Source organism: Myxocyprinus asiaticus, chromosome 33 (genome assembly GCF_019703515.2).
Source record: "Myxocyprinus asiaticus isolate MX2 ecotype Aquarium Trade chromosome 33, UBuf_Myxa_2, whole genome shotgun sequence".
Lineage (NCBI taxonomy): Eukaryota > Metazoa > Chordata > Actinopteri > Cypriniformes > Catostomidae > Myxocyprinus > Myxocyprinus asiaticus.
Genome location: NC_059376.1, coordinates 20,214,604 through 20,228,565, shown reverse-complemented (window position 1 = coordinate 20,228,565; position 13,962 = coordinate 20,214,604). Strand labels below are relative to the sequence as shown.

Below are 13,962 nucleotides of genomic sequence, written 5' to 3'. Positions count from 1 at the left end.
ATATATATATATATATATATATATATATATATATATATATATATTATTATTATTATTATTATTATTATTATTATTATTTTTAAAATCTCAACTGGTTTTGCATCAGGGCCCTGGTATTACATTAGAGATCAAGTGGCAACCCCACTTTGTCACTGGCACAGAGTATGTCTATACTTGTTGCAAGAGATTCCGTATTTATTTTTGTCTGTGTTGTATGTTTGTATGTTTTTTTTTTACTTTATTTATTTATTTATTAATTTTTTACCTTGTGTAGATTTCTTTATGTTTTTTGAGAATGAGGGCATTACATGCAACCTGTCCACATTGCCTTCTGCCTAATTTGGCTAGCTTTTACTAACTCACAGCCAACATTACATGGAAAGTTGTCATAAGTTAAAGTCCAAGTCAGACATATTGCACTGCCTCAGGAGTTGCTTCATGTAGCGCCTGGAGACCACAAATAAAGCATCTTATTGGGCACTCATTTACTATGTGATCAGTTGTCTGGCAAGGTGCACCACAGTAACATGCTGGGGAATCTGCAGCTCTCCACTTATACATGAGTGAGGCACACCTTCCTCACAGATTAATTTGTGCCAGAATACCTTAAATATATACTGTACATGCATACAGCTTGGGAAGCATTTTGTCCTCCCTTTTAAAAGCATATTATCCTATTTATTTTTCTATCCTACACAAACCCCTTTTTATGCTGTCATCCTCCTATTATGCCATAAACACTCTTACCACTTCTATGTAGCCTAATATTTTAATTTGTTCTCACTAGCCTACTGTTGAAGGCTTTAATCCATCAAGACGGCCATGACGTAATTATAAATGGTCGTTGTAAAAGGAAAATTCAGTTATGTTAAAGGCATTTGCACACCGAAGGCGACACAAGATGAATCGTCAATGAATGGCCCTTGCACATAGAAAGTGACGCGAGTGACCGTCGTCAGCACATTCACACCTTTACAATAGGTGGCGCTAATCGACAAGCAATTTTACCCCAGAATGGTAGGTGGAACAAAGCACCTTTCAGCTGATCTGCCCTGCGCCTATGACAGATGAGAAAAAGAAGTACTTGACAAGCAGAACGAAAAAGAAAACTGATTTCTCTACAAGCTGCATCAGTGATGAAGGGTTTGTTGTTGATTTGCTCAATGAGAAAGAAAACATCTGAGACACTTCACAAACTATTTCAGTTTACCTGCTGGATGAATTGACTGGCATATCATGTGTACACAGTCTGAGGGGTGATAAGAAAATCAAGTGTAAAAAATAATATTAACTCTTAAAACATGTTATCATTTGGAAAAATGCTGATTATATGCCACTGCCAGGCATTCTCTGCATATTGTGTTAAGTACATTTGTTTAAAATCACTGCGTAATGCACACATATATTGACTGTTGTAACCAGCCGCCGCCAGTGCATTTCAAGTCTAGGCCTTCAGTACGATTCATGCCAGTTTCACAATGAATAAGACACCGTATACCTATCATACATAACGTGGCAGTCAACTAATAATACCAACTGACATTTTGAAAACACGTTCACGCAGGAAAGCCAGAACCAAGAAGGTCTAATACCAAGAAAAAGCTCTCTAATAATATTTGCGATTTAAATTTTGCTTGCAATAAATTTAGTTTCGTCAGGGTACACAGTTAATTTTCAAAACTTGATCCGACACTGAATGCTCAAGCAGTCTATTTTACATTTAGAAAACTCCTGATGTTGCTATAACAATGCAAAAAACACTTACCAATTTGCTTGAAGTGAAAATCAGCCCTCCTTTCCTGTTTAATTAATCAATCGCACGATCATGCAGATCATCTTAGGTTTTTAAATCCATAAGGATCTTTTTCTCAGTGGTGATGTGGCAGTGATGACAGCCGACTCATCAGCAAGATCTCGCGCTCTTGGCTTTCAAATTACGTACATCACTTAAAGCGTGGTTGCGTCACTCAAGGCCAGCTAGAAGGCCTGGACTGGGACATATCTTAAAGACCACACCCACAAGAACAAATAAATCAATCTGATTGATGAATCTGACAGATGAATCTGACAATCTGACTTAGATGCCTATTCACTGCAGTGTTGAGGAATTCTGCAGAAATTCTGAAGGCCTGAGGGGTGGAGCTCAGACTCACACACTGCTTCGGCTTCGGGCATGCAATTTGTGAAACAGTTGTCACACTTTGCTTGTAAGCATCGAGGAATAAACTCTGAATGGATACATGGTATTTAATTTTTTTTTGCTATTCGTTTGTAGATTAATTAGGAGTGGAACACGACTGAAAATACATAGGCAAAAAGGTCAAAGAGAATGAAAGGATGAAATTATTTTTATTTATTAGGCATGTTACGCCAGCAGAGAAGGCTTTGCTGGCCCTGAGAAATTGCCACTGGTTATAACAGAAGTTGTCAATTGGAACTATACTGATTGTATCTTTTTGCATATATATCTACATTTGCTCAAAACATGTTAATAATTAAACGTGATGACATTTAAATGCTCAAATAGTCTATATAATGCAAGCAATGAAACAGACCTCATCCAACAAAACCCATCTTCAGTCTGACCCATTATTAGATACTTTAATAGGCTACTTACCAACAACAGCACAGCTGATAACGACTATTAATAATTGCACATACATAACAATTATGTGGAGTATACAAAGGCATTTTGATACAATGACAAACAGTGCACTGGAAGTCACAGCACTGATATTAATATTTGGTGAAGAAAAACACAAGCTCCGTAAAGATGTTTATTAAAAAAAAAAAAATGTTATATTAGAGATGTAAGAGAACTCACATTATATTAAATGCAAAGGCAAAATGGAATACATTAGGAAGACAATCCATGTAGGATCAGAGAGTTGTTGTTTTTTTTTAAAGGGGATGGAAGGCAGTGATGCAGCAATATAATTTATGTGTTAAAAGAACCCATGTGATTTTTTTTTTTTTTTTTTTCAGTTTTAAGGCATTAGATACAAATGAAATACACATGCTCACTGCTGGTTATAGTGATGGGCACTTTCGAAACACTGCTTCATGAAGCTTCGAAACCTTTATAAATCATTTGTTTCAAACCAATGCTTCGGTGCGTGTATCAAACTGGCCATGTCATGTGATTTCAGCAAACCAGGCTCCATTACATCATACTGTTTCAAAACCATTTTGAAATGTTTCTAAATGTTTAGCGGTTATGATAGGAGGTGTTGATCCCACAGGGAAACCCTGAATCAGTGTTAAATGCAGGTTGTAACTGATCTGGAGACAGTTCAGCAATAACTTAGGTCTATAAATTCAGACTGACTGAAACAAAAGTTGCTGATTTGAATTCAGTCATTTTAATTTTCCTGTCGATCACCTTGAGTTTTGTTCCTAAAGGGGAAAAACGATCTAAATGTTGTGATTATGAGAAAGAAATTTGAGAGAGACAGATACTTTGTGATATTTAAAGAGATTTATTTGTTTTACAAAAGGTGAATCTGGAATTTCAGGTATTGTATATAACACACCTACGTTTTTTTGTTTTTTGTTAGCACACCCAATTTCATAACGTTAGAAATGTTGCATAGAGTAGTGGTTAACACACTCGTCAATCAAATTTAGATACTAAGATGTGGCAGTTTGATTCCCACTCTGGCTGAGTGTAACTAATTTCCATAACGTTTTGTTTTCAGATTTTTATTGCACAATCTGTCAAAACATAAATATTTTTTTAATATGTTTCTACAAAACAAAGTGTTGTTTTAGAATAAAAAATAACAAAATACATTGTTTGGTATTTAAAATAACTTTAAAAGAGTAATTTACAAAAAAAAAAAAAAAAAAGAAATGGCCAACTTATATGAAGGCCTACATATTCTCCAAATATTCAGATCAGTTTATTTCAGGATAATGTAGACATGTACTTGGAGTTGTTGCGCTCAAACTAATCAAAATAATTTGGCTTCAGGTACTAACCGCACACTGAATTGCAAAACAGACTGAAAAGGGTCTAGCAAAAAGATATAACTTTATTAAATTTGCATCCTACAAAAATGTGCAAAGTGAGTTAAAAGCCAGACCAGCAAAGGGAGCAGACGTTTCAGCACATTGCTTTCTTCAATGCTTATGTTGTAAAAGACATTCACCCATTTTAACAAGTCTTAAAGATCACCTATTATGGTTTTTAAATGTGCCTAATTTTGTTTTAAAGGTCTCATACTATAGATTTACATGCATCCAAGGTCAAAAAACACTTTATTTTGCTCAATTTAAATTGCAGCATTACCTTTTTTTCCCAGTGTGAAAAACGACTCCTTCAGTGATCCGTTCTAAAGGATTCATTCTAAACTCCGCCTTTCAGAGAGCCTACTCTGCTCTGGGTCAGATGTCCCAGTCTGTTGTGATTGGTCTACCGCTTAGTGTAGTGTTTGAGGGCAGGTCAAAGCTGTTCGTGAGCAGCCAATGAAGACCAGAGGTGGGGTTTTTTGTTACCAAATTACGTAGGATAGTACAGGAAGTAAGTCTGGATTTACTAACGACTCATTTCAGGTGTTCATTCTTTTGGGAGTCAATAACTCCATTTGTCGTGCACTTTGATTTTTGAAACTTTGCAGATTTTTTTACTTTAACAAACAGCTATATAACACACTACATGAAAGGTCATATTTGAAAAACCATAATAGGTGCTCTTTTATTGAATATTGCAACCAGCTGGGCCTAATGAGTTAACAAGGATAGAACCTAAATAGACAAAAAATGTACCTAAGTGGAATCTAGAATCAACAGGGTCCAAGGGTGCAGACACAAAGCAGTAAGTATCTGCATGAACAAGTTTATCCCGCAAACTGGAGCTCCTAGAAAACACACAAAGTGGTGGATCATTAAATACATTCATTATCTGAGAATCACTTCGAATGATGTGCCAGTGACTACTGATGATCTTTTTGTCATCATTACTTAAAGGACTAAAAGTAGATGACAACTGTACATCTTGTTCTCAATATGTTAAATGCAGTTCGTTCACACATCCTCATACATTGAGAAATTACAAGATCAGACAACTGATTACATGTAGAACTACATATATCATTTATATAATTTGTCCATGTCCTTTGCTATAGGTAGGCAAAACTAAACGTGCACTGACACACAAGAATTATTGAATATATGAGTGCTATTAGAAGACAAGATGATACATCTCCAATGTTTCGTCATTTTAATTTGGCTAAACATTCATTGTCAGATTTGAAATTCCTGGGCATCGAGAGGATTTTACCTTATAGGAGACAGAGATAAGAAATTGTTACAGAGGGAGGCTTTTTGGATTTTTGTACTTAAATCTTTTGCTCCAAGTGGTATGAATTAAGTTTTTTATAATGTGTGTTTTTTTTATTTTATTTTTTATTATTTATTTTTTTATTACAGTGGTGATTTTGTATTGTGATTTTGTTTTGTGTTTGCACCCTTGGACCCTGTTGATTCTAGATTCCACTTAGTACATTTTTTTGTCTATTTAGGTTTTATCCTTGTTAACTCATTAGGCCCAGCTGGTTGCCATTTTCAATTAAGACTTGTTAAATGGGTGAACGTCTTTTACAACATGAGCACTGACGAAAGCAATGTGCTGTAACGTCTGCTCCCTTTGTTGGTCTGGCTTTTAACTCACTTTGCAAATTTTTTTAGGAAGCAATTTAATAAAGTTATCTTTTTGCTAGACCCTTTTCAGTCTGTTTTGCAATTCAGTGTGCGGTTAGCAACATTTGATTTTTGAGGATAATGTAGACAACCATGAAAAATATATGACAAATACAGGGCAGTAAATAATTTCCAGTGCAATGTATCATTGTAGCTGCTTTTGACTCGAGTTTTCTCATTGCATTTACACGCCTGTGGCCAGCATATGTCCTCAGCATGTGGTGTTTCGAGTGCTTCGAAACAGTGAATCATTTTACGAAGCAGCTGGTTCAATTGACTCGAAGTTTTGGAAAGCTTTGTTTCTACACTAGCTGGTTAAGGATTTCTTTCTAGTGTTCCTTCAGCATTTAATGTCGGTGTTCAAAACAGCTTTCTGTGCTTTAGCACCACCTGTTGCCCTGGTTTTGGTAACTGCAACAGCTGCTGATACATGATCCAAAGCTTGTATTTTACTGGTCAATGCATTTCATCGGCCCGCGGAGAAGAAAGAAATTACACTCACCGTAAAAAATAGTGCCACTCTGTCGGCACGCCATTTGGCACTAATGTTCACTCCAGGGTAGGGTTGCGCCAGTTGTGCGTAAGTTCTCACATAAGTTAGGATGTAAAGTTCACACTAAGTGCTTAGTAACTACTAAACTCAGCAAAAAAAGAAATGTCCCTTTGTCAGGACACTGTATTTTAAAGATAATTTTGTAAAAATCCAAATAACTTTACAGATCTTTATTGTAAAGGGTTTAAACAATGTTTTCCATGCTTGTTCAATGAACCATAACCAATTAATGAACATGCACCTGTGGAACGGTCTTTAAAATACTAACAGCTTACAGACGGTAGGCAATTAAGGTCACAGTTATAAAAATGTAGGACACTACAGAGACCTTTCTACTGACTCTGAAAAACACCAAAAGAAAGATGCCCAGGGTCCCTGCTCATCTGTGTGAATGTGCTTTAGGCATGCTGCATGGAGGCATGAGGACTGCAGATGTGGCCAGAGCAATAAACTGCAATGTCCGTACTGTGAGACCCCTAAGACAGCACTACAGGGAGACAGGAAGGACAGCTGATCGTCCTCGCAGTGGCAGATCACATGTAACAATACCTGCACAGGATCAGTACATCCAAATATCACACCTGTGGGACAGGTACAGGATGGCAACAACAACTGCCCGAGTTACACCAGGAATGCACAATCCCTCCATCAGTGCTCAGACTGTCCGCAATAGGCTGAGAGAGGCTGGACTGAGGGCTTGTAGGCCTGTTGTAAGGCAGGTCCATACCAGACAGACATCACCGGCAACAACGTCGCCTATGGGCACAAACCCACTTTCACTGGACCAGACAGTACTGGCAAAAAGTGCTCTTCACTGACAAGTCGCAGTTTTGTCTCACCAGGGGTGATGGTTGGACTCGCGTTTATCGTCGAAGGGATGAGCGTTACACCAAGACCTGTACTCTGGAGCGGGATCAATTTGGAGGTGGAGGGTCCATCATGGTCTGGGGTGGTGTGTCACAGCATCATCGGACTGAGCTTGTTGTCATTGCAGGCAATCTCAACACTGTGCGTTACAGGGAAGACATCCTCCTCCCTCAAGTGGTACCCTTCCTGCAGGCTCATCCTGACATGACCCTCCAGCATGGCAGCCATACTGTTCGTTCTGTGCATGATTTCCTGCAAGACAGGAAAGTCAGTGTTCTGCCATGGCCAGCGAAGAGCCTGGATCTCAATCCCATTGAGCACGTCTGAGACCTGTTGGATTGGAGGGTGAGGGCTAGGGCCATTCCCCCCAGAAATGTCTGGGAAATTGCAAGTGCCTTGGTGGAAGAGTGGGGTAACATCTCACAGCAAGAACTGGCAAATCTGGTGCAGTCCATGAGGAGGAGATGCACTGCAGTATTTAATGCAGCTGGTAGCCAAATCAGATACTGACTGTTACATATTGACCCCCCCTTTGTTCAGGGACACATTATTCAATTTCTGTTAGTCACAAGTCTGTGAAACTTGTTCAGTTTATGTCTTAGTTGTTGAATCTTTTTATGTTCATACAAATATTTACACATGTTAAGTTTGCTGAAAATAAAAGCAGTTGAAAGTGAGGACGTTTCTTTTTTTGCTGAATTTAGTTCGTTTGTTACTTAATTTGGTTGCACCATCTGTTCTTAAGGCAAGACTAAGCTAGTAGGTCGTAAGCTCTCCGTAAAGTAATGCGTAGTCGCGTAATATGACGCTGACCTGTATTGATCCAATAAACAGCCTTCATATTTGTACACAGAAATGTTAAAAAGCTGAGAATTTCAGTTTGATCTTGTTATGGTTGTTGTTCAAACCTTGTTTGCTCACGTAACTCAGCTGTAATAAATTATATCCCTATTAAAGGTGCAGTATGTAAGATTGAGAAACCCTTGTTATTAATGACACCTGTGGCCGTTAAGTGAACTGCAGCCAGCTACCTTTTGCTCGTGCTCGCGCTCGTGAACACACTCCATAGGGACGCGAGCAAGCGAACATTGGCCAAAACAATGACGTAACGTACAAAGAGGCTGAACGTGATCCACCAGCATCATGCTGACAGATGAGGCAGCATAATTAAAATTACACAGTTATGATTGTTTTACTACAAACTTTGAGACTAAACTAAAACTACTTATCAGCTAACATAGCATACTGATACACACATACAGCTACATACTGAACTCAAGATGGCGCCAAGTATGGCTGCTGCGTTGCAAGCTCCGACACAACATTGTAGTGTTTTGTTTGTTTTGTTTACAATTCTTATGTTTTTTGTATTGGATGTTGTCTGCCTTATTGTCTACGACAGACAAACACTTTTGGACATTGGTTCAGCAATTACACACTGTAAACCGGACTTCAAATTTCTCAATGCCGGCCTGCTGTTTACAAACACACCAGCAGAGCCCTTTGTCTGGGCTGCCCGGCCACGGAAACGCAGGAGGAAAAGGGGAAACAGAGCCAGCGTTCTCATCAGAGTAAGATGTCACGCAAATCGACCCCCGCTACCCAGTATTCTACTGGCAAATGTTCAGTCTCTGGATAACAAACTCTGCGAGCTGAAAGCGCGGATCTCTTTCCAACGCGAGACGAGGGACTGCTGCATTATCTGCCTTATGGAAACTTGGATGTCTGCTGAGATTCCAGATTCAGCCATTGAACCCACAGGGTTCTCCATGCACCGAGCGGGCAGAGCGAAAGACCTCTCAGGTAAAAGCAGAGGTGGTAGTGTATGTTTTATGATCAACAAATCCTGATGTGATCAGAGGAACATACATTCTATCAAGTCTTTCTGCTCTCCTGATCTGGAATTTCTCATGCTTCTGTGTCAACTGTTCTGGCTACCGAGGGAATTCACAGCAGTCATTATCACTGTTGTGTACATCCCGCCACAAGCCGACACAGACCGGGCACTCAAGGAACTGTATGGGATTATAAGCAAGCAGGAAACCACGCACACTGAGGCCGCGTTCATTGTGACCGGGGACTTTAATAAAGCCGGTTTCAAATCAGTCGCACCAAAATACCACCAACATATTAGTTTTAACACACGAGGGGACCGGGTTTTGGACCATTGCTACTCTCCCTTCCGGGATGGCTACAAATTCCTCCCCTGCCCACCATTTGGCAAATCGAACCACTCTTCCATTCTGCTTCTGCCCGCTTACAGGCAGAAACTGAAACAGGAAGCACCCACCCTCAGAACGATCCAGTGCTGGTCAGACCAATCAGACTCTACGCTACAAGACTGTTTTGATCACGCGGACTGGGAGATGTTCCGGTCCACCTATGATGATGACATCGAGCTTTACGCTGATAGCGTAACGTGTTTCATCAGAAAATGCGTAGAGAACGTTGTTCCGACCAGAACAATACGGATCTATCCGAACCAGAAACCTTGGATAAATAGCGAAGTTCGCTCGGCACTTGATGCGCGGACCTCCGCTTTTAATTCCGGGATGCGGAGGAGCATAAACAAGCCAGTTATGCCCTCCGATCAGATCAGCAAAACGTCAGTACAGGAACAAGTTTGATGGACAGTTTAACACCACCAACTCTAGAAGCATGTGGCAGGGAATTAACATCATCACGGACTTTAAAGGGAATAAAAACTCCACCGTGAACACCGCTGCCTCTCTCCTGGATGAGCTAAATACTTCTTATGCTCGTTTTGAGGGAAATAACACCGCCCTCACGGAGAGAGCTCTCACGGCCAAAGCTACAGAGGTTAGTTCACTCTCCGTCTCTGGAGCAGATGTGACCCGATCCTTCCAACGGGTGAATATCCGCAAAGCCGTGGGTCCAGACGGCATTCCGGGCTGCGTCAACAGAGCGTGCAAGAACCAACTGGCTGGTGTTTTTATGGACATTTTCAACCTTTCCCTCTCTTTGTCTGTAGTCCCCACATGCTTTAAAACATCCACCATTGTGCCTGTTCCAAAGCAATCCAAAATAACTTGCTTAAATGACTGGCATCCTGTTGCTCTGACCCCTATCATCAGCAAATGCTTTGAGAGACTAATCAGAGATTACATCTGCTCTGTACTGCCTCCCTCACTAGACCCATTGCAGTTTGCTTACCGCAACAACCACTCCACTGATGATGCCATTGCATCTACAATACACACTGCTCTCTCCCACCTGGAAAAAAAGAACACTTATCTGAGAATGTTGTTTGTAGACTACAGCTCAGCATTCGACACCATAGTGCCCTCCAAGCTTGATGAGAAACTCCGGGCTCTGGGCTTAAACAGCTCGCTGTGCAGCTGGATCCTGGACTTCTTGTCAAGCAGACGCCAGGTGGTTAGAATAGGCAACAACATCTCCTCATCACTGACCCTCAACACTGGAGCCCCGCAGAGCTGTGTTCTCAGCCCACTCCTGTATTCCCTGTACACACATGACTGTGTGGCAACACACAGCTCCAATGTCATCATTAAGTTTGCTGATGATACGACGGTGGTAGGTCTGATCACTGACAATGACGAAACAGCCTACAGAGAGGAGGTGCACACCCTAACACACTGGTGTCAGGAACACAACCTCTCCCTCAACGTCAGTAAGACAAAGGAGCTTGTGGTGGACTTCAAGAGAAGAGATAGAGAACACAGTCCCATCACCATCAATGGAGCACCAGTGGAGAGAGTCAGCAGCTTCAAGTTCCTGGGTGTCCACATCACTGAGGAACTAACATGGTCCATCCACACTGAAGCCGTTGTGAAGAAGGCTCATCAGCGCCTCTTCTTCCTGAGACGGCTGAGGAAGTTTGGAATGAACTGCCACATCCTCACATGGTTCTACACCTGCAATGAAGAGAGCATCCTGACTGGCTGCATCTCTGCCTGGTATGGCAATAGCACTGCCCACAACTGCAAAGCGCTGCAAAGGGTGGTGCGAACTGCCAGACACATCATCGGAGGTGAGCTTCCCTCACTCCAGGACATATATACCAGGCAGTGTGTGAAAAAGGCTCGGAGGATCATCAGAGACTCCAGCCACCTGAGCCATGAGCTGTTCTCACTGCTACCATCAGGCAGGCGGTATCGCAGCATCAGGACCCGCACCAGCCGACTTCATGACAGCTTCTTCCCCCAAGCAATCAGACTTTTGAACTCTTGATCTCCCATGATCAAAATACATCAGCACTGCACTTTATTACTCTTATATCTCACACTAGACTGTCATAAATTATATTATTATTATATTATATTCTCTCTTAACAACTTACTATCAACCGACAGCCTGAATGTCAATACAGTACAATACAACCTACTGTACATTCTATATATACTATATATACTTTTTTATTGTATAATGTGTATTCTATATTGTGTGTATTGTATACTGTACATTGTATGTAATTATTTGTATATTGTGTTGTGTGTAATTATGTGTATATTAGATTTTAAATTGTGTTGTAAATCTGATGTTTATTGTAAACTGTCTCATCACTGTCACGACTACTATATTGCTCGGAACTGCACCCAAGAATTTCACACACTATTGCACTTGTGTATATGGTTGTGTGACAATAAAAGTGATTTGATTTGATTTGATACTACCGAACTTTACCAGACAGTTTACTGTTGCACTGCACTGTTATGTTGCACTGTTGTATGTTTTGTATGTCATACGTTGTACTACGATCATGAAACCAGCGTATTTGTTTAAATTTATCCTGTATACCTGACTTTTCGTATAAAGAGAAGATCGTTGAAATTATTTGAAAGTTACAAAGCAAGGTAGCTTGCAATTTGTCAGCGTTAGCAGGCAAGATCAAGTTAGCTAAAATTACACAAACTTGATTATCCCGGCAAAACAGACCCGCTCCCTTCGCATGAAAATCAGTCTACAGGCTTTAATAGGCAAACTAGGAAGTCTGGGAAGGGCTCATTTTTTAAGTTGCTTTACAAGCTGTTCACACATTGGCAAAAAAAAAGGCAAATATTACGTGAAAATTGTTACATACTGCACCTTTAAAATACGATACGTAATAAAAGTAGATTTGATAAATAGTATATTTGCCCAGTGTAAATAACAATATATAGGAACTGTATCTAAAATAAATAAGGGGAGATAAATAAATACTAATACAACAGGCTGGAAAAATAGACATTTATTCATTTTAATATCCTATATATATTTTGAATGTGTTGAAACTGGACACTGGGTGACGCACCCTGAAAACTGCACCGTCTGAACTGTTTCATGTTTCATTCTCTCTAGTAAATGTAAACGAGTGTAAATGTCAACATCATACTGTATGTCGAAAGGATTGATGCCTGTCATGCAAAACTTGAGCTCACTGATGTCATAAAATATCAGTCTGCTTTATTATTCCATCTGTTACTCCTGGTCGTAGTCTTCCATAAATATTTAGTTTATACATAGGGTTATGTCCTACCTAAGTTTAACGGTGCAACACTCAAATATTTAGTAGCGTGTATATTGTGACTTAGTGCCCATTTACGCCACAACTAGGCTAAGTTGTATCGTACGTATAGCTGGTGCAACCGGCCCCAGGTGAAAATGGCTTGTTAAGAATCTATTGTTTCAATTAAAAATGTTAATCGCGGCAAGAAATCGCTGTTGGTGTGCAAAGGCCTTAAGGTAATGGCAATGCCAAGTGTAATTACTACTCCAGGATACCTAATACAATTCAGATGTGAATTAATACATTTTTGTCAGAAATTATTAAAACTTCATGGTAACACACACATAGCATATGGAACTAATGAGTAAAATAGCCTACACTACAAGCAGCAATGGCTGAACACAGAATAAAAACTTTATTACATATTTCTGCTCGGATTTTCAGCGTTTGAGCTGTCAATATCTCTCTCACTGCCCAGAAACTGACCTGAGAGAGGAAAGTTGATATGTCAAGAATTGAGAATGCCACAATGCACCAGTAGCAATCCCTCATTTGTTATTGCTGCAGATTTAAACTCAGAATTCAAAAAATGAGAAAATTCATTTAAAGCTACTTTAGTGTGCACAAAGCATGAACCCTGCACTAGTATTAGTACTTAAATCAGTTATGCGACAATATTATCCTAAACTTCATATGAAATATATACAGTCCTTTTAAGAAAAATACTTTTCACCAGGAAAGAATGGAGGACTCTTTGAACTGTACGAGCATTCAGACATTTGCTGAGACTGATTCAAGATCAACAGGGTGGCACCAGCAACAAATCATTATGTTCCAAAATCCTACAAACTTCTCGCTAGTTTGAAACAAGTCCTGTTTAGGCAAATTTAAAGAGGTCAGGATCAAACTGAACCATAATCAAATTTAATGCTGGTTTTAACCTAGGATAAACAGACAAATTAAAACACCACACAGGGGAATAAAAATCCCCTTTTGATGTTTGACCAATACAAACAAATAGTTATCTTTCATTTGTGTGCAATTTTTCACTCAAGTGCAAAAACATCATGTAGGAAATGTCACTAGACAGAAAGAGGAAGTGGATCTATCCAAAGGAGTCTCTCCTGTTATTAACAAGCTTAAAAATAACTGCCAGTAAATTGTTGAATGAAACCTTTTTTATAATAAGACATCAAAGCGGCAGAGTTAAATCCTTTCCTTTTGGAAATATAAGACATTTGTTGTGTATGAAAGACTAAAATGGTCAGACCTCAAATTGCCACAGTACATTCAAAGACATTTAAGCCTAGCCAGCATTAAATTCCATGTAAATAAAAATCACATTAATTCTGACTGAATACTGCCCTTCTTTAGT

General features: G+C 39.6%; 1 pseudogene; it reads right to left on the bottom strand.

Moving 5' to 3' along the window:
• LOC127424601 (ras-specific guanine nucleotide-releasing factor RalGPS1-like) overlaps positions 1 to 13,962 on the bottom strand; it is a 176,305-nt pseudogene that overhangs the window by 132,460 nt on the left and 29,883 nt on the right.